This window comes from Scyliorhinus torazame, chromosome 12 (genome assembly GCF_047496885.1).
Source record: "Scyliorhinus torazame isolate Kashiwa2021f chromosome 12, sScyTor2.1, whole genome shotgun sequence".
Taxonomy (NCBI): Eukaryota; Metazoa; Chordata; class Chondrichthyes; order Carcharhiniformes; family Scyliorhinidae; genus Scyliorhinus; species Scyliorhinus torazame.
This window is the reverse complement of record NC_092718.1, coordinates 67,181,800-67,199,723: the sequence shown is the minus strand read 5'-3', so window position 1 is coordinate 67,199,723 and position 17,924 is coordinate 67,181,800. Positions and strand designations below refer to the sequence as shown.

General features: G+C 47.9%; 1 protein-coding gene across 2 annotated transcripts in view; it reads right to left on the bottom strand.

The window, feature by feature from the left end:
* The window catches only part of spg21 (SPG21 abhydrolase domain containing, maspardin), a 102,340-nt gene that overhangs the window by 54,047 nt on the left and 30,369 nt on the right, over nt 1-17,924 (bottom strand). The gene's annotated exons all lie outside the window — the stretch shown is intronic.

The following is a 17,924-nucleotide window of genomic DNA, read 5'->3' as shown; positions in this document are numbered from 1 at the left end:
TCTCCTCCCAGCTCCTCCTCCCACTTGTGCTTCAGCTTCTCGGTCTGCATCTCCTCTGACCCCATAAGTTCCTTGTAAATGTCAGAGACGCTCCCTTCTCCTACCCACCCTCTGGAAACTACCCTGTCCTGAATCCCCCTTAGCGGTAGGAGCGGGAAGGTTGACACCTGTTTACGTAGGAAGTCCCACACCTGCAGATACCTGAATTTGTTTCCCCTCGCCAACCCAAACCTCTCCTCCAGCGCCCTCATACTCGGAAAGCTCCCCTCTATAAATATATCTCCCATCCTCTCAATCCCTGCTCTCCGCCATATCCGGAACCCCCCCAACCATACTTCCCGGGGCAAACCGGTGATTATTACAGATTGGGGACCAGGCCGATGCTCCCTCTGCTCCCACATGTCTCCTCCATTGCCCCCAGACTCTCAGGGCCGCCACCACCAAGGGGCTGGTGGAGTACCGTGCTGGTGGGAATGGCAGAGGCGCAGTTACCAACGCCCCAGACTGGTACCCTTGCATGAAGCCACCTCCATACGCTCCCATGTCGACCCCTCCCCCACCACCCACTTCCTGATCATGGCTATATTCGCCGCCCAGTAATAGTTTCTAAAATTTGGCAGCGCCAGCCCGCCCTCTCCCCGGCTCCGCTCAAGCATCACCTTCCTTACTCGCGGGGTCTTGCCTGCCCAAACAAAGCCAGTGATCACTTTGCTGACCCGTTTAAAAAAGAACCGCGGAATAAAGATGGGGAGACATTGAAACACGAACAGGAATCTTGGGAGGACCGTCATCTTCACCATCTGCACCCTCCCAGCTAATGACAACGGGAGCACGTCCCATCTCCGAAAATCGTCCTGCATTTGGTCCACTAGTCGAGCCAGATTTAATTTATGCAGCCGATTCCATTCCTGCGGCACTTGAATGCCTAGGTACCTAAAGCTTCCCCCTACTAATCTAAACAGCAGCTCCCTCAATCGCCTCTCCTGTCCCCTCGCCTGGACCGCAGACATCTAATTTTTCGTCATATTTAGCTTATAACCCGAAAACCGGCCAAATCCCTTTAAAATCCTCATGATTTCTTCCATCCCCTCTACTGGGTCCGATACATACAGAAGCAGGTCGTCTGCTTAGAGCGAGACTCTGTGCTCCACCCCCCACCCCCCCCCCCCCCGGACCAGCCCCTTGAGGCTCTCAGACCAATTGCCAACGGCTCTACAGCTCCCCCATGAAGTCCCCTCCCATGCCCAACCTGTGCGAGTCCAGGTCCGCTATCTTCCCCAGCATCCTCTTTATAAACTCCACATCATCCCAATTTGGCGCAGACACATTTACTAATCCCTCCTCCAGTTTCCCACTGACCATAATGTACCGACTTCCCACGTCTGAGACTATTCTACCCGCCTCAAACACGACCAGCTTATTGATCAGGATCGCGAGCCCTCTAGTCTTTGAATCTAGTCCCGAGTGAAAGACCTGACTTACCCAGCCTTTCCTCAATCTAATCTGGTCAGTTACTCTAAGGTGCATCTCCTGCAACATTACCATGTCCGCCTTCAGTACCCTAAGATGCGTGAACACACGTGCCCTCTTCACCGGCCCATTTAACCCTCGAACATTCCAGGTGATCAGCCTAGTTGGGGGGCTCATTGCCCCCCCCACTTCGCCGATCAACCATTCCCTTTTTTGGGCCCGCCCCCAGCCCATGCTCCGCGCCTCCACAGGACCACCCCCAGGCAGCCTCCACCCCCAACCTCCTCTCTGTCCCTTAGCACAAGTCCCTCCCTCGTCAGCAGAACATTTTCCCCCCCCTACCCACCTTAGTAACAACACTGCAACCCAACCCCTTTAATAAACTGAACATATGCACACCCCCCACTACGCTTCCGTGAGCTAGCCCACCCAGCTAGCTTGGTGGCCCCCATCCCTGGCGCCGCATAGTCTCCCACCTATTGTTCCCTCCCCACCCACTCCCCCGCCCATACAAAATATTCCAACATCAAACAATCCCCACACAACTGCCAGACAGAAAAACACCAAAATCTAAACAAGCACACCTCCATCCCCCAACAGCGCAAGTGAAAACCTTAACTCACTCAGCTCTGCCACTGGTCCCAAATCAATACAGAAGGCATTACAAACGGCTTCCACAAAACGAAAAACGAGAAACTTTTTTTAAAGAACAGAAGAAGAAAAAAAACATGAACGTTGCAGCAAAGTTCAAAAGTTCTCAGTCCACCACCAGTCCTTTCCACGAAGTCCAGCGCATTCTCAGGCGACTCGAAATACAAGTGCTGTTCCTCGTACGTGACCCAGACACGGGCTGGATACAACAGTCCGAACTTCACCTTTTTCTTAAAAAGGATCGACCTAATCTGGTTGAAGCCTGCTCTTCTCCTGACCACGTCCACACTCAGGACTTGGTAGACAAGCAGGATACTGTTGTCCCACTTACAGCTCCGTGTCTGCTTGGCCCACTGTAGAATACGCTCCTTATCCAAGTACCTGTGGAATCTCACCACCATTGCCCTCGGGGGTGTCTCCCATTCGCGGCTTCCTCGTGAGTGCTCTGTGAGCCTTGTCCACTTCCAAGGGTCGGGAGAATGCCCCATTCCCCAGCAGCTTCTCAAACATATCTGCCGCTCCTTCGGACCCCTCCGGGAGCCCAACGATTCTCAGGTTCTGCCGGCGGGACCTATTCTCTAGGTCCTCCACCTTCTCCAGGAGCTTCTTCTGCTGGTCTCTCAGCATCCCCACCTCCAACTCCACCGCAGTTTGATGTTCCTCCTCCTCAGCCAGCGCCTTCTCTACCTTCTGGATCGCCCGATCTTGGGCATCCAATCTAAGCACCAGCCGCTCAATTGACTCTTTTATCGGGTCCAAGTAGTCCCGTTTCTGCTTAGCAAAGCCGTCCTGAATAACTTGCATCAGCTGCTCCGTTGACCGCTAGGTCGACAAACCAGAGGTCTGGTCCTCCGCCATGCTGTATCCCGCTGCAGCTTCAGCCCAAGCCTTCTCTGTCTTTCTGTTCCTGCCTTTACGAGCACTTCTAGTCCTCCTCTCCATGCACTGATGTGGGAATTCTGTACACAATTGCCTCTGTCATCAGTTTTACAATTCACGCCCGGTAGAAAATCGGGGGAAAAGGTCCAAATGTCCGACCCGAGCGGGAGCCACCAAATGTGCAACTTACTCCTTCATAGCCGCCACCGGAAGTCACAAAATCTCCTTTTATACATTACAAATCCTGTTCCTGTGTCAACAACATAATAAACATCCTCAGCACCTCCGGCTCGTCTCTGGTTATAAACTGAACATTAACAGGGCAGCACGGTGGCGCAGTGGTTAGCACTGCTGCCTCACGGCGCAGAGATCCCAGGTTCGAACCCGGCTCTGGGTCACTGTCCATGTGGAATTTGCACGTTCTCCCAGTGTCTGCGTGGGTTTCGCCCCCACAATCCAAAGATGTGCGGGCTAGGTGGATTGGCCACTCTAAATTGCGCCTTAATTTTTAAAAATATTGGGTACTCTAAATTTATGAAAATAACAACATTAACAAAAGTAAGCGTTTTCTAGTTAACCCCAAAGCCAAACAAATCCCCCCAGGTGCGCTGCCATTCCGCATATCTGGTGCCAGCTTTAGCTACTGTCATGCGAGAGTACCTTTAAGAAATGGGTTTATATAAAATAGCTGTAGTGGATGTACCTTTAAGAAATGGCTGCAGTGATGTCAGAGACTGGGTGGAGCTGGGCTGTCTGTCTGCTTTAACTTTCGCTTTGGGCTGTCTGCTACAGGGTGCGTTTAGTTTCGTTTTGAGAGCTGGATAGCTGCAGTCACAGCAAGAAGGTGTATTAATCTCTTTCTCTGCAATCTGAAGACTGTCTCCAGATCCTGGTAAAATAATACCTGTTTCTGTATAGAAGTTAAACCTGATGTCTTTCTGTAAAAAGGGTTTATTTTTTGGATGTTGCAAGGAAAGATTAAGAGTTACTTCGAGAGTACTGTATTCTTTGGGGGATTTATTGGTGTTGATAGTTGGAAGATGTTTACTGTGGGTTTATAAAGTGTTAACTGGTTTCATAAATAAACATTGTTTTAATTTAAAAGTATGGTAGATCTCTGTTGCGCCACACCTGTAAAGTAGGCCTGTGTGCTCCCCATAACCACAATCTATTAAAGGTTGTGGGTCAGGTGAACTCCATGATACACTTTGGGGTTCTCTCAACCCTGGCCCATAACACTATGGAGGCACCAAAATAGCTCATTCGCTCCCGTTCCTTCATTGAATAAATTACTCGAGCCTGGTTGCCAAAGTTAAGGTGGATTTGTACTCCTGGAAATCATTTCATAAAAATGAACATCTTGCCCAGATTCTTGTTTCTTTTTCCCATGTCTCCCCATCTTCCTGCCAAAATCATTTTTTGCTGTGGTTAATAAGCTAATATCCTCGTTCATCTGTCAGGCAAATCCCTAGAGCCCGCATAGCAGCACTTCAGGGTCACTTCCGGGTGCGGCGATGACCAGCTGAGTCGCACGTTTCGGCAGCTCCCTGTGAAACGGACTTTTGGGCTCTTGATAGGAGCCCCAACGGCAATTTTGACGGCTAAAAACACTGTGCGGTAAACCAGAAGGGAATCCCCCCTGGATACGGATGGAAAAAGGAGGAGAAAGTGGCCAGATTGCAGTGGATCCTTTAGAACAGCGGCAAGGAAGGCAAGCAAAAACCAAGATGGCGTCGGAAGGTGGCAGTTTAACATGGGGCCCTGAACAACAAGAGTTCTTGAAATGCTATGTGGAAGAGATCAAAAAGGAAATGAAGAAAGAGCTGTTGGCCCCGATACTACAGGCGATCGAAGGGCTAAAGGAGGAACAAAAGACCCAGGAGCGGGAGCTTCGGGTCGTGAAGGCAAAGGCAGCCGAGAATGAGGACGACATACAGGGCCTGGTGGTGAAGACGGAGACGCAGGAGGCACATCAGAAACGATGTGTGGAAAGGTTGGAGGCACTGGAAAACAACGCAAGGAGGAACAACCTGAGGATTCTTGGTCTTCCTGAAGGTGTGGAGGGAGCGGACGTCAGGGCACATGTGAGCACGATGTTGCACTCGTTAATGGGAGCGGAGGCCCCGGCGGGTCCGTTGGAGGTGGAGGGAGCATACCGAGTGATGGCGCGAGGACCGAGAGCAGGAGAAATTCCCAGAGCCATAGTGGTGAGATTCCTCCGTTTTAAGGATAGAGAAATGGTCCTTAGATGGGCGAAGAAAACTCGGAGCAGTAAATGGGAGAACGCGGTGATCCGCGTTTATCAAGACTGGAGTGCGGAGGTGGCGAGAAGGAGGGCGAGCTTTAATCGGGCCAAGGCGGTGCTTCATAAAAAGAAGATAAAATTTGGAATGCTGCAACCGGCAAGACTGTGGGTCACATATCGAGGGAGGCACCACGACTTTGAGACGGCGGATGAAGCGTGGACTTTTATTGTGGAAGAAAAACTGGAATGAGCGGGTTATTAAAAAGAACGTTCGAACAAAGTGGTGGGGCGAATGTGGGGGACAAAGAGGGGTTTTATGTACTAATCCTGCGATGTGGTAACTTTTCTCTCTCCCACAGGTGGTGATGGGGGGAGGAGGGGAGGTGGAGGAGATGGGGCGTTGGCCATTGGGGGCGGGGCCAAGGGAGAAGCGCGGGCTTGGTTCCCGCGCTATGATAATCATGGCGGGAATAGAGAAGCAGGAAGGAGGGGGCGTCGCACGGTGCGAGCCGAGGTCACGGGGGGAAGCCGAGGTCAGCCAGAGTTTGCTGACTTCTGGGAGCAACATGGGGGGAGTAATTACGCTAGCGGGGGATCTAGCGGGGGGGGGGGGGGGGGGGGGGGGGGGGGGGGGGGGGGGAATTACTGGGTTGCTGCTGCTGGGGAGAGGGGGGAGCTGGTATGGGAGAGGATGGGCGGGGGGGCACCGCCTGGGGGAGATACAGCTGCGTGGGAACTGGGTGAGGAGCTGGAAAAAGGTGATGGCTAATCGACAAGGGGGGGGGGTAGGAAGCCCCCCAACTCGGCTGATCACGTGGAACGTGAGAGGGCTGAACGGGCTGATAAAGAGGGCACGGGTACTCGCACACCTTAAGAAACTTAAGGCAGATGTGGTTATGTTACAGGAAACGCACCTGAAACTGATAGACCAGGTTAGGCTACGCAAAGGATGGGTGGGGCAGGTGTTCCATTCGGGGCTAGATGCGAAAAACAGGGGGGTGGCTATATTAGTGGGGAAGCGGGTAATGTTCGAGGCAAAGACTATAGTGGCGGATAACGGGGGCAGATACGTGATGGTGAGTGGCAAACTACAGGGGGAGACGGTGGTTTTGGTAAACGTATATGCCCCGAACTGGGATGATGCCAATTTTATGAGGCGATGCTAGGACGCATTCCGGACCTAGAGATGGGAAAGCTGATAATGGGGGGAGATTTTAATACGGTGTTGGAACCAGGGCTGGATAGGTCGAAGTCCAGAACTGGAAGGAGGCCGGCAGCAGCCAAGGTACTTAAAGATTTTATGGAGCAGATGGGAGGTGTAGACCCGTGGAGATTTAGCAGACCTAGGAGTAAGGAGTTCTCGTTTTTCTCCTATGTCCATAAAGTCTACTCGCGAATAGACTTTTTTGTGCTGGGTAGGGCATTGATCCCGAAGGTGAGGGGAACGGAGTATACGGCGTATAGCCATTTCGGATCACGCTCCACACTGGGTGGACTTGGAGATAGGGGAGGAAACAGGAGGGCGCCCACCCTGGAGAATGGACATGGGACTAATGGCAGATGAGGGGGTGTGTCTAAGGGTGAGGGGGTGCATTGAAAAGTACTTGGAACTCAATGATAATGGGGAGGTCCAGGTGGGAGTGGTCTGGGAGGCGTTGAAGGCGGTGGTTAGAGGGGAGCTGATATCAATAAGGGCACATAAAGGGAAGCAGGAGAGTAAGGAACGGGAGCGGTTGCTGCAAGAACTTTTGAGGGTGGACAGACAATATGCGGAAGCACCGGAGGAGGGACTGTACAGGGAAAGGCAAAGGCTACATGTAGAATTTGACTTGCTGACTACAGGCACTGCAGAGGCACAATGGAGGAAGGCACAGGGTGTACAGTATGAATATGGGGAGAAGGCGAGCAGGTTGCTGGCACACCAATTGAGGAAAAGGGGAGCAGCGAGGGAAATAGGGGGAGTGAGGGATGAGGAAGGAGAGATGGAGCGGGGAGCGGAGAGAGTGAATGGAGTGTTCAAGACATTTTATCAAAAATTATATGAAGCTCAACCCCCGGATGGGAGGGAGAGAATGATGGGCTTCTTGGATCGGCTGGAATTTCCCAAGGTGGAAGAGCAGGAAAGGGTGGGATTGGGAGCACAGATCGAGGTAGAAGAAGTGGTGAAAGGAATTAGGAGCGTGCAGGCGGGAAAGGCCCCGGGACCGGATGGATTCCCAGTCGAATTCTATAGAAAATATGTGGACTTGCTCGCCCCGGTACTGACGAGGACCTTTAATGAGGCAAAGGAAAGGGGACAACTGCCCCCGACTATGTCTGAAGCAACGATATCGCTTCTCTTAAAGAAGGAAAAGGACCCGCTACAATGCGGGTCCTATAGACCTATTTCCCTCCTAAATGTAGATGCCAAGGTCCTGGCCAAGGTAATGGCAATGAGAATAGAGGAATGTGTCCCGGGGGTGGTCCACGAGGACCAAACTGGGTTTGTGAAGGGGAGACAGCTGAACACGAATATACGGAGGTTGTTAGGGGTAATGATGATGGCCCCACCAGAGGGAGAAACGGAGATAGTAGTGGCGATGGATGCCGAGAAAGCATTTGATAGAGTGGAGTGGGATTATTTGTGGGAGGTGTTGAGGAGATTTGGTTTTGGAGAGGGGTATGTTAGATGGGTGCAGCTGTTGTATAGGGCCCCAGTGGCGAGCGTGGTCACGAATGGACGGGGATCTGCATATTTTCGGCTCCATAGAGGGACAAGGCAGGGATGCCCTCTGTCCCCATTATTGTTTGCACTGGCGATTGAGCCCCTGGCGATAGCGTTGAGGGGTTCCAAGAAGTGGAGGGGAGTACTTAGGGGAGGAGAAGAACACCGGGTATCTTTGTATGCGGACGATTTGCTACTATACGTGGCAGACCCGGCGGAGGGGATGCCAGAAATAATGCGGATACTTGGGGAGTTTGGGGATTTTTCAGGGTATAAATTGAACATGGGGAAAAGTGAGTTGTTTGTGGTGCATCCAGGGGAGCAGAGTAGAGAAATAGAGGACCTACCGTTGAGGAAGGTAACAAGGGACTTTCGTTACTTGGGGATCCAGATAGCTAAGAATTGGGGCACATTGCATAGGTTAAATTTAACGCGGTTGGTGGAACAGATGGAGGAGGATTTCAAGAGATGGGATATGGTATCCCTGTCACTGGCAGGGAGGGTGCAGGTGGTTATGATGGTGGTCCTCCCGAGATTCCTCTTTGTGTTTCAGTGCCTCCCGGTGGTGATCACGAAGGCTTTTTTTTTTTTTTTTAAAGGATTGAAAAGAGCATCATGGGTTTTGTGGGGGCCGGGAAGACCCCGAGAGTGAGAAAGGGATTCCTACAGCGTAGCAGGGATAGGGGGGGCTGGCACTACCGAGCCTAAGTGAGTATTATTGGGCCGCTAATATTTCAATGGTGAGTAAGTGGATGGGAGAGGAGGAGGGAGCGGCGTGGAAGAGATTAGAGAGGGCGTCCTGTAGGGGGACTAGCCTACAGGCTATGGTGACAGCCCCATTGCCGTTCTCACCGAGGAACTACACCACAAGCCCGGTGGTGGTGGCTACACTGAAGATTTGGGGACAGTGGAGACGGCATAGGGGAAAGACTGGAGCCTTGGGCGGGTCCCCGATAAGAAACAATCATAGGTTTGCCCCGGGGGGAATGGATGGGGGATATGGAATGTGGCAAAGAGCAGGAATAACGCAACTGAAAGATCTGTTTGTGGATGGGAAGTTCGCGAGTCTGGGAGCGCTGACCGAGAAATATGGGTTGCCCCAAGGGAATGCATTCAGGTATATGCAACTGAGGGCTTTTGCGAGGCAACAGGTGAGGGAATTCCCGCAGCTCCCGACACAAGAGGTGCAGGACAGAGTGATCTCAAAGACATGGGTGGGGGATGGTAAGGTGTCAGATATATATAGGGAAATGAGGGACGAAGGGGAGACTATGGTAGATGAACTAAAAGGGAAATGGGAAGAAGAGCTGGGGGAGGAGATCGAGGAGGGGCTGAGGGCAGATGCCCTAAGCAGGGTAAACTCGTCGTCCTCGTGTGCCAGGCTAAGCCTGATTCAGTTTAAGGTATTACACAGGGCGCATATGACTGGAGCACGGCTCAGTAAATTTTTTGGGGTGGAGGATAGGTGTGCGAGGTGCTCGAGAAGCCCAGCGAATCATACCCATATGTTTTGGTCATGCCCGGCACTACAGGGGTTTTGGATGGGGGTGACAAAGGTGCTTTCAAAAGTAGTAGGAGTCCGGGTCGAACCAAGCTGGGGGTTGGCTATATTTGGGGTTGCACAAGAGCCGGGAGTGCAGGAGGCGAGAGAGGCCGATGTTTTGGCCTTTGCGTCCCTAGTAGCCCGGCGCAGGATATTGCTAATGTGGAAAGAAGCCAAGCCCCCGGGGGTGGAGACCTGGATAAATGACATGGCGGGGTTTATAAAGCTAGAGCGGATTAAGTTCGTCCTAAGGGGGTCGGCTCAAGGGTTCACCAGGCGGTGGCAACAGTTCGTCGAATACCTCGCAGAAAGATAGACGGAATGGGAAAAAGAAGGCAGCAGCAGCAGCAGCCCAGGATCGGGGGGGGGGGGGGGGGGGGAGGAACCAGAAGGACTCTCAGGGTTGTTAATATATACTGTATAGTATGTATAGGTCGTTGCTACAGATAATTATATATTGGACTGTTAAATTATATTTTTGGAGAGTGTTACTTGTGACAAGGCAGTTGCCAATTAGGGCTAGTTTTCATTTTTGTTATTTATTATTTATTCATTTTTTGTTTATAAAATAGGTCATTGTTATTTCTGTTGTTATAATATTGTGTAAAGGATGCACAATGTACTGTGTTGGTTGACCAAAAATTTTCAATAAAATATTTAATAAAAAAAAAATAGCAGCACTTCAGAGGGGGAGATGAGTTGATGGACCAACTCTTCCTAACTTACTGTATTATTACTGGGTAGCCAACATCGTTTTTTTTTTTTAAATCCTGACGTGGTGTCAGAACCCAAATCTAAACTGGTGCCTTATGGTGGCACAGTCTTGCTGCTCATCCTCTCTTTATTGATTTGATTTATTATTGTCACATGTATTGGTATACAGTGAAAAGTATTGTTTCTTGCATGCTGTACAAACAATGCATACCGGACATAGGGAAGGAAGGAGAGACTGCAGAATATAATGTTACAGTTATAGCAAGGTGTAGAGAAAAGATCAACTTAATACGAGGTAGGTCCATTCAAAAGTCTTATGGCAGTAGGGAAGAAGCTGTTCTTGAGTCGGTTGGTACGTGACCTCAAACTTGGGCATCTTATTCCTAGCGGAAGAAGGTGGAAGAGTATGGCCGGGGTGCGTGGGGTCCTTAATTATGTTGGCTGCCTTTCCGAGGCAGCGGGAATTATAGATAAAAGTCAATGGGGAGGCTGGTTTGGGTGATCGATTGAGCTACATTCACAACCTTTTGTAGTTTCCTGCGGTCTTGGGCAGAGCAGGTTCCATACCAAGCTGTGGTACAACCAGAAAGAATGCTTTCTATGGTGCATCTGTAGACGTTGGTGAGAGTCGTAGCGAACATGCCAAATTTCCTTAGTCTTCTGAGAAAGTAGTGTCGTTGGTGGGCTTTCTTAACTATAGTGTCGGCATGGGGGGGACCAGGCCAGGTTGTTGGTGATTTGTACACCTTAAAAACTTGAAGCTCTCGACCCTTTCTACTTCGTTCTCATTGATGTAGACAGGGACATGTTCTCCACTACGCTTCCCGAAGTCGATGACAATCCCCTTTGTTTTGTTGACATTGAGAGATTATTGTCGTCGCACCAGTTCACCACATTCTCTATCTCATTCCTGTACTCTGTCTCGTCATTGTTTGAAATCCGACCCACTACGGTAGTGTAATCAGCAAATTTGAAAATCGAGTTGGAGGGGAATTTGGCCACACGGTCATAGGTGCATAGGGAGTATAGTAGGGGGCTGAGGACACAGCCTTGTGGGGCACCGGTGTTGAGGATGATCGTGGAGGAGGTGTTGTTGCCTATCCTTACTGATTGTGGCCTGTGGGTTAGAAAGTTCAGGATCCAGTCGCTGAGGGAGGAGCTGAGGCCAAGGCCACGGAGTTTGGAGATGAGTTTCGTCGGAATAGTGGTGTTGAAGACTGAGCTGTAGTCTACAAATAGGAGTCTGACATAGGTGTCTTTGTTATCCAGGTGTTCCAGGGTAGAGTGGAGATGGCGTCTGCTGTGGACCTGTTGCAGCAGTAGGCGAACTGTAGTGGATCAAGACAATCCGGGAGGCTGGAGTTGATTCATGCCATGACTAACCTTTCGAAGCACTTCATGATGATGAATGTCACAGCCGTTGGACGATAGTCATTCAGGCACGCTGCTTGGCTTTTTTTTTTGTACAGGGAACAAGGATGATGGTCGGCTTCTTGAAGCAGATAGGGACCTCAGGTTGTTGTAAAGAGATTCATGTCGCATTACATTCATCCCCCACCATCTGGCCTGCAAAATCCTACCAACTGTCCTGGCTTGACACAATTCACACCTCTTTAACCTGGGGTTACCCCATCTCTGGATCTGTAAAGATTTAATCACCTGCTAATGGCCGCATTCCAAGCATTGTTTGGCATCTTTGAATCTGTCTATATATGTGTTTCTGGAACAGACCTCTTCATTCACCTGAGGAAGGAGCAGCGCTCCGAAAGCTGGTGACATCGAAACAAACCTGTTGGACTTTAACCTAGTGTTGTAAGACTTCGTACTGTGCTCACCCCAGTCCAACGCCGGCATCTCCACATCGTTGTAAAGAGAGGTTGAAGATGTCTGCCAATACCCCACCAGCTGATCCGCGCAAGACCAGAGTGCTTGTCTGGGTATCCCATCCGGGCCAGTGGCTTTCCATGGGTTTGCCTTCGAGAAGGTGCTCTGACGTCTGCAATGGTGATCTCAGATACAAGTTCATCCGAGGCTTCTGGGGTGGAGGGCTCGCTCTTGCTGACCTCTTTCTCAAAGCGTGCATAGAATGCGTTGAGCTCATCAGGGAGTGGTGCATTGGAGCCGGCGGGCATTCTCTTCCTGTCTTGGTCTGTGCCCCATTGTCTTTTTCCTCTTAAAAATTCTTATCCAGCCACATTGTGATTGATATCCACCTTAAGAATATGATAATTTTGTCAACATTTTAAGCTTTTCGCTTCTTCCCTACTGGGCCCCATTTGCAATAATTGCCTTGGCGCTCCATGCTCGACATGGCGTTCGCCTGGACCTGTTTGTAGATGGGATCTTTACCAGTTTCAGCGAGTTTACAGACACATTTAATTGACCAAAATCTAGACTCTACTGCTATTTTCAAAGTGCATGGTTTTGTCCGCTTGTACTTTCTGAGCCCTTAGAGGCTGCTTTAGCACAGTGGGCTAAACAGCTGGCTTGTAATGCAGAACAAGGCCAGCAGCGCGGGTTCAATTCCCGTGCCGGCCTCCCTGAACAGGTGCCGGAATGTGACAATTAGGGGCTTTTCATAGTAACTTCATTGAAGCCTACTTGTGCCAATAAGCGATTATTATTATTACAGATGCTGCCAAACCTGCTGAATTTTTCGAGCATTTCTAGTTTTGAGCTGAAGTACTATGTCAAGTTCTGGTCACTGCATTACAAGAATTATGTGATTGCATTGGGGAAAGTACATAGGGCATAGGGTCAATAAGATTAAAGAGGTAAATGTGTGACTCAAAGGTTGGTGTGGGAGAAATGGGTTTGAATTCCTGGGACATTGGCAGCAGTACTGGGGAAGGAGGGAGCTGTTCCAATGGGATGGTCTTCACCCGAGTCATGCTGGGACCGGAGTCTTGGTGAATTACATTAACTAGAGCTGTGGATAGCGCTTCAAACTAAATAAGTAGGGGATGTTAACAGCAGAAATAAAGACAAAGTAACTCTGGCCCTAAGCCTACATGGAAATATGGCTAAGTTAAAAGAGACACTATAGCCTGATGGGTATTCGTAAAGGCAGCAGCAAAGTGAAGACAATAGCAAAGCCTGATGGTTAAAAAGGCTAACTCTGTATCAGCATATCCAGCATAAACAATGGGGATCTGAAGTGAAAAACAGGATATGCAGTCAGGAAGTAAGCACAGGAGCTGATTGGACAATGGCTGTTGCTATGCATTGGACAGACAATAATTAAGCACAGACCCCTGTGCGCCGTCCTCCTGAGAAGAAATACGAAAATCGAGTGAACCACGATTTTTTTGAACAATCCTGACCAAGAAAAGACATTGATCATGATTGTGTTGTAATTCACCGACTGACCACTAGGAGTCTCACTAGTATATCACGAGGAGTCTCACTAGTACATAAGTGAATGTAAAGTCAGATGACCCTTCACACTAAGTGGAGGAAGTAAAGGAGAGAACTTCAATAAGGATGAGTTTGCTGTTGTTCATCTGTTGCCTTGTATATAGTTTACCCCCAGTTAATGTTAATAAATTATTTATAACTTTAACTACAAGTGCTCTTAAGAACATTACAGGTATGACAATAATCATGGGTGATTGGCAAAGGTAGCCTCGAGGGAGAGATCATGGATTGTATTAGAGATTGTTTCTTGGAGCAATATGTTGTGGAACCAACCAGGGAGCAGGCTATTCTGGGTTTGGTATTGTATAATGAGGACAGATTGATTAATTAATGACCTCATAGTTAAGGATCCTCGAGGGAAGAGTAATCACAGCATGATGGAATTTAAAATTCAGTTTCAGGACGAGAAACTGGAATCCCACACTAGCTTTCTGGGGTTAAACAAAGATGATTACATAGGCATGAGGACAGATTTGGCCCCAGTGGACTGGGCCAGAAGACTAAAAAGGTAGGACAGTTGATGAGCAGTGGCAGAGATGAAGAAAGATTGTAAGAAGGAAAAACAACATACATGGCTAAGGAAGAAAGTTAAAGATAACAAAGACAAAAATTAAGGCATACCATATTGCAAAGGCTAGTGGCAGGCTAGAAGATTGGGAAATTTTTGAAGATCAACAAAGGATTACTAAAAAAGTTATAAAAAGAGCAAAGGTAAATTATGAAAGAAAACTAGTGCAAAAAGAAAAAAAGATAGCAAAAACTTCTTTAAGTATATAAAAGGAGCGTAGCTAAAGCAAATGTTGGTCCCTTGGAGGATGAGACCGGGGAATTAATAGTGGGAACACATGTCATGAGAATGTCACTTTAAGAAATGTTTGTCTGCTCAAGTGTCTGTAGTGATATGAGTGTGGGTGGAGCTGAGCTCTGGCTCTGCTTTTTAGTTTCGCTTTGAGGAAAAGCTTGTGTCTGTCTGTTTTTTTGGTTTGGTTTTAGTGTTGGAGCTGAAGCCAGTCAAAGAAGGTGTAATTTTGATCTCTCTGCCATCTAAAGACTATCTCTAGATCATTTGGTGAATTCAGAGTGATAACTGCTTTCAGTAGAGAATTAAAATTTGTCCTTCTGTAAAAAGGATTGTTTGTCTTATGGGTGTTAAAAGGAAAGTTAAAGGATTACCTAAGAGTTTTGTATTCTTTGGGGGGGTTGTATTTGAATTGATGGTTGCCAAGATGTTCAGTGTATGTTTTAAAAAGATTAACTGAGTTCATAGAATAAACATTGTTTTGCTTTAAAAATTACTTTTAGATTTCTGCTGCACCACACCTGTAGAGTGGGCCGTGTGCTCCCCATACCACAATCTAGTAAAAGTTGTGGGTCAGGTGAACTCCATGATATACTTGGGATTCTCTGAACCCTGGCCCATAACACACAGAATTGTTGGAGATGCTAAATCAATATTTTGCCTCAGTTTTTAGTTGAGGAGACTAGTACCATCCCAATAGTAACAGGTAATGCACAAGTAATAGAAAGGGAGAAACTTAGTACAATCATCATCAATAGGGAAGAAGTACTGATCAAACTATTGGGATTGAGGGCAGACAAGTCCCCAGGGATTGATTCTAGGGTCCTGAAGAAAGTGGCAGCGGAGATAGTGGATCCATTGTTATAACATTCCAAAATTCCCTGGATGCAGGAAAGGTTCTAGTGGATTGGAAAAATGCTAATGTAATGCCCTTATTCAAAAAAGGAGGGAGGCAGAAAGTAGGAAACTATAAGCCAGATAGTTTAATAACTGTTGTTGGGAAATTGTTCGACTCCATTATTAAGCAAGTAATAACAGGACATTTGGAAAGTCAAAACGCAACCCATCAGAGTCAGCATGGTTTTATGAAGGGTAAATCATTTTTGTCGGATTTGCAAGAGTTCTTCGAAGATGTAACAAGCCAAATAGATAATGGGGATCCTGGAAGTGTAGTACATCTGGACTTCCAGAGGCATTTGATAAGGTGCCGCACAAAAGGCTAATACACAAGGTAAGATCACTTGGGATGAGGGGTAATTTATTAGCTTGGATAGAAGATTAGCTAACCAACCAAAGGCAGAGTGTCGGGATAAGTGGGTCTTTTTCTGGTTGGCAAGATGTAACTAGTGGGGTGCCACAGGGTTCGGTCCTTGGGCCCCAACTATTTTCAATATATATTAATGACTTAGATGCAGGGATAGAAGGCACTACAGCCAAATTTGCAGATGACAAAATAGGTGGGCCAAAATTTGGCAGATGGAGTTTAACATGGTTAAGTGTGAGGTTATCCATTTTGGTCGTTAAAAATGGAGAGATAGGTTAGATGAGTGGGCCAAAATTTGGCAGATGGAGTTTAACATGGTTAAGTGTGAGGTTATCCATTTTGGTCGTTAAAAATGCAAAGCCAACTTATTGTCTAAGTAAAGAGAACTTCAGAGGGCTTCGGTGCAGAGAGATCTGGGTGTCGTCGTGCATGAATTACAGAAACTAGTATGCCGGTACCATAGAATTCCTACAGTGCAGTAGGCCATTCCGCTCATTGAGTCTACACCGACCCTCTGAAAGAGCATCCCACCCAGGCCCACTCCTCCGCCCAACCCCGCAACTCCACCTAACCTGTACACCTTTGTACACTAAGGGGCTATTTAGCATGACCAATCCACTTGACCTGCACATCTTTGGACTGTGGGAAGAAACAAGAGCACCCGGAGGAAACCCACGCAGACGCGGGGAGAAAGTGCAAACTCCACAGTCACCCAAGGCTGTTAACTGAAGCCTGGTCTCTGCACTGTGTCGCAGCAGTGCAAGCAAGCGTGCCACTGTACAGCAAGTATTGAGTAAGGCGAATGGAATTTTGGCATTTAAGGTACAGGGGGGTGTTGCTGCAACTATACAAGGCATTGGTGAGACCACACCTGGAGAACTGTGTACAGTTTTGGTCCCCTCATTTGAGGTGGGATGTAGTTGCATTGGAGGCAGTTCAGGGGAGGTTTACCAGATTGATTTCAGTGATTTCAGAGATGAAGGGTTTGTCTTATGAAGAGAGATTGAACAATTTAGGCCTATACTCAAGTTTATAAGAATGAGAGGAGATCTAATTGAGGTAACTAATAAAAGGTATTGACAAAGAAGACGTAGAGCGGATTCTTCCTCTTGTGCAGCAATCTCGAACAAGAGGTCACAGTTTTAGGATAAGGGGTAGTAGATTTAAATGAGGGATGAGGAGAAATTACTTCTCTCAAAGTGTTGTGAATCTGTGGAATTCCGTAACCCAGAGTACAGTGGATGCCAGGACATTGAGTAAATTTGAGGAGTAGACAGATTTTTAATTAGTAATGGGTTGAAGAGTTATGGAGAAAGTGGAGTTGTGACCAAGATGTGATCAGCCATGATCATATTGGATGACGTTGCAGGCTTGAGGGGCTGAATTGCCTAATCCTGTTCCTAGTTCTTATAAGGACACTGTCAGGAGTGGAGAATTTCAGCTATGTGGAGAAATCAGTTAGGTTGGTTTATTTTCTTTGTAGCACAGGTGATTAAGGGACGTTTTAATTGAGGTGCATAAAGTTATGAGGTCTAAATATAGAAAGGAAGAATCTATTCTTATTAGTTGAGAGATCAATAACCAGGAGACATAGATTTAAAGTAACTGATAGAAGTACTAGAGGGAAGTTGAGTAATTTGTCCACCTGTGAATATGGTGGGGGTCTGGAACTCATTATCGGAAAGGTAAAACTCTCGGAGTACAATATACAGCACTTGGATATCAATTGAAGTGTCATTACCCACAGCACTGTGACCAAGATCTAGATGTGATTACGCTTGATAACGTTTTCACGAGCACAGATAGGAGTCGAATGGCCTCTGGTTGTGCCATCTGTCTCAAGCAGTTTAAATGTCCTGATGGCACCAATTATATGGTCAGCAACAGACCTGATACAAGAGCAGAAAACGGGTCCAGATTCCGAAACATTATTCTGTTCTCTGCAAAGATGCTGACTGACTATAGCATGTTTCCAACATTATTTTCTTCCTGGTTTCAGGATCCAGTTTTTCTAATTTTTTTCTAATTTCTAAAAAGAGAAATGGAAGGTCATGGAGCTGACCTAATGAGAGATACATGCCATTTAATGTGGATTAATACAAAACAGACTATGGAAGATAAAATAAGCAGAATGGTCATAAGCAAGGAGAGGGATATAGGGAGCCAGTTACCGAAACCTTAAGCACACAGCAGCAGGAAGGAAATGAATGGGACCTCGGGATTTAGTCACAGGCATGG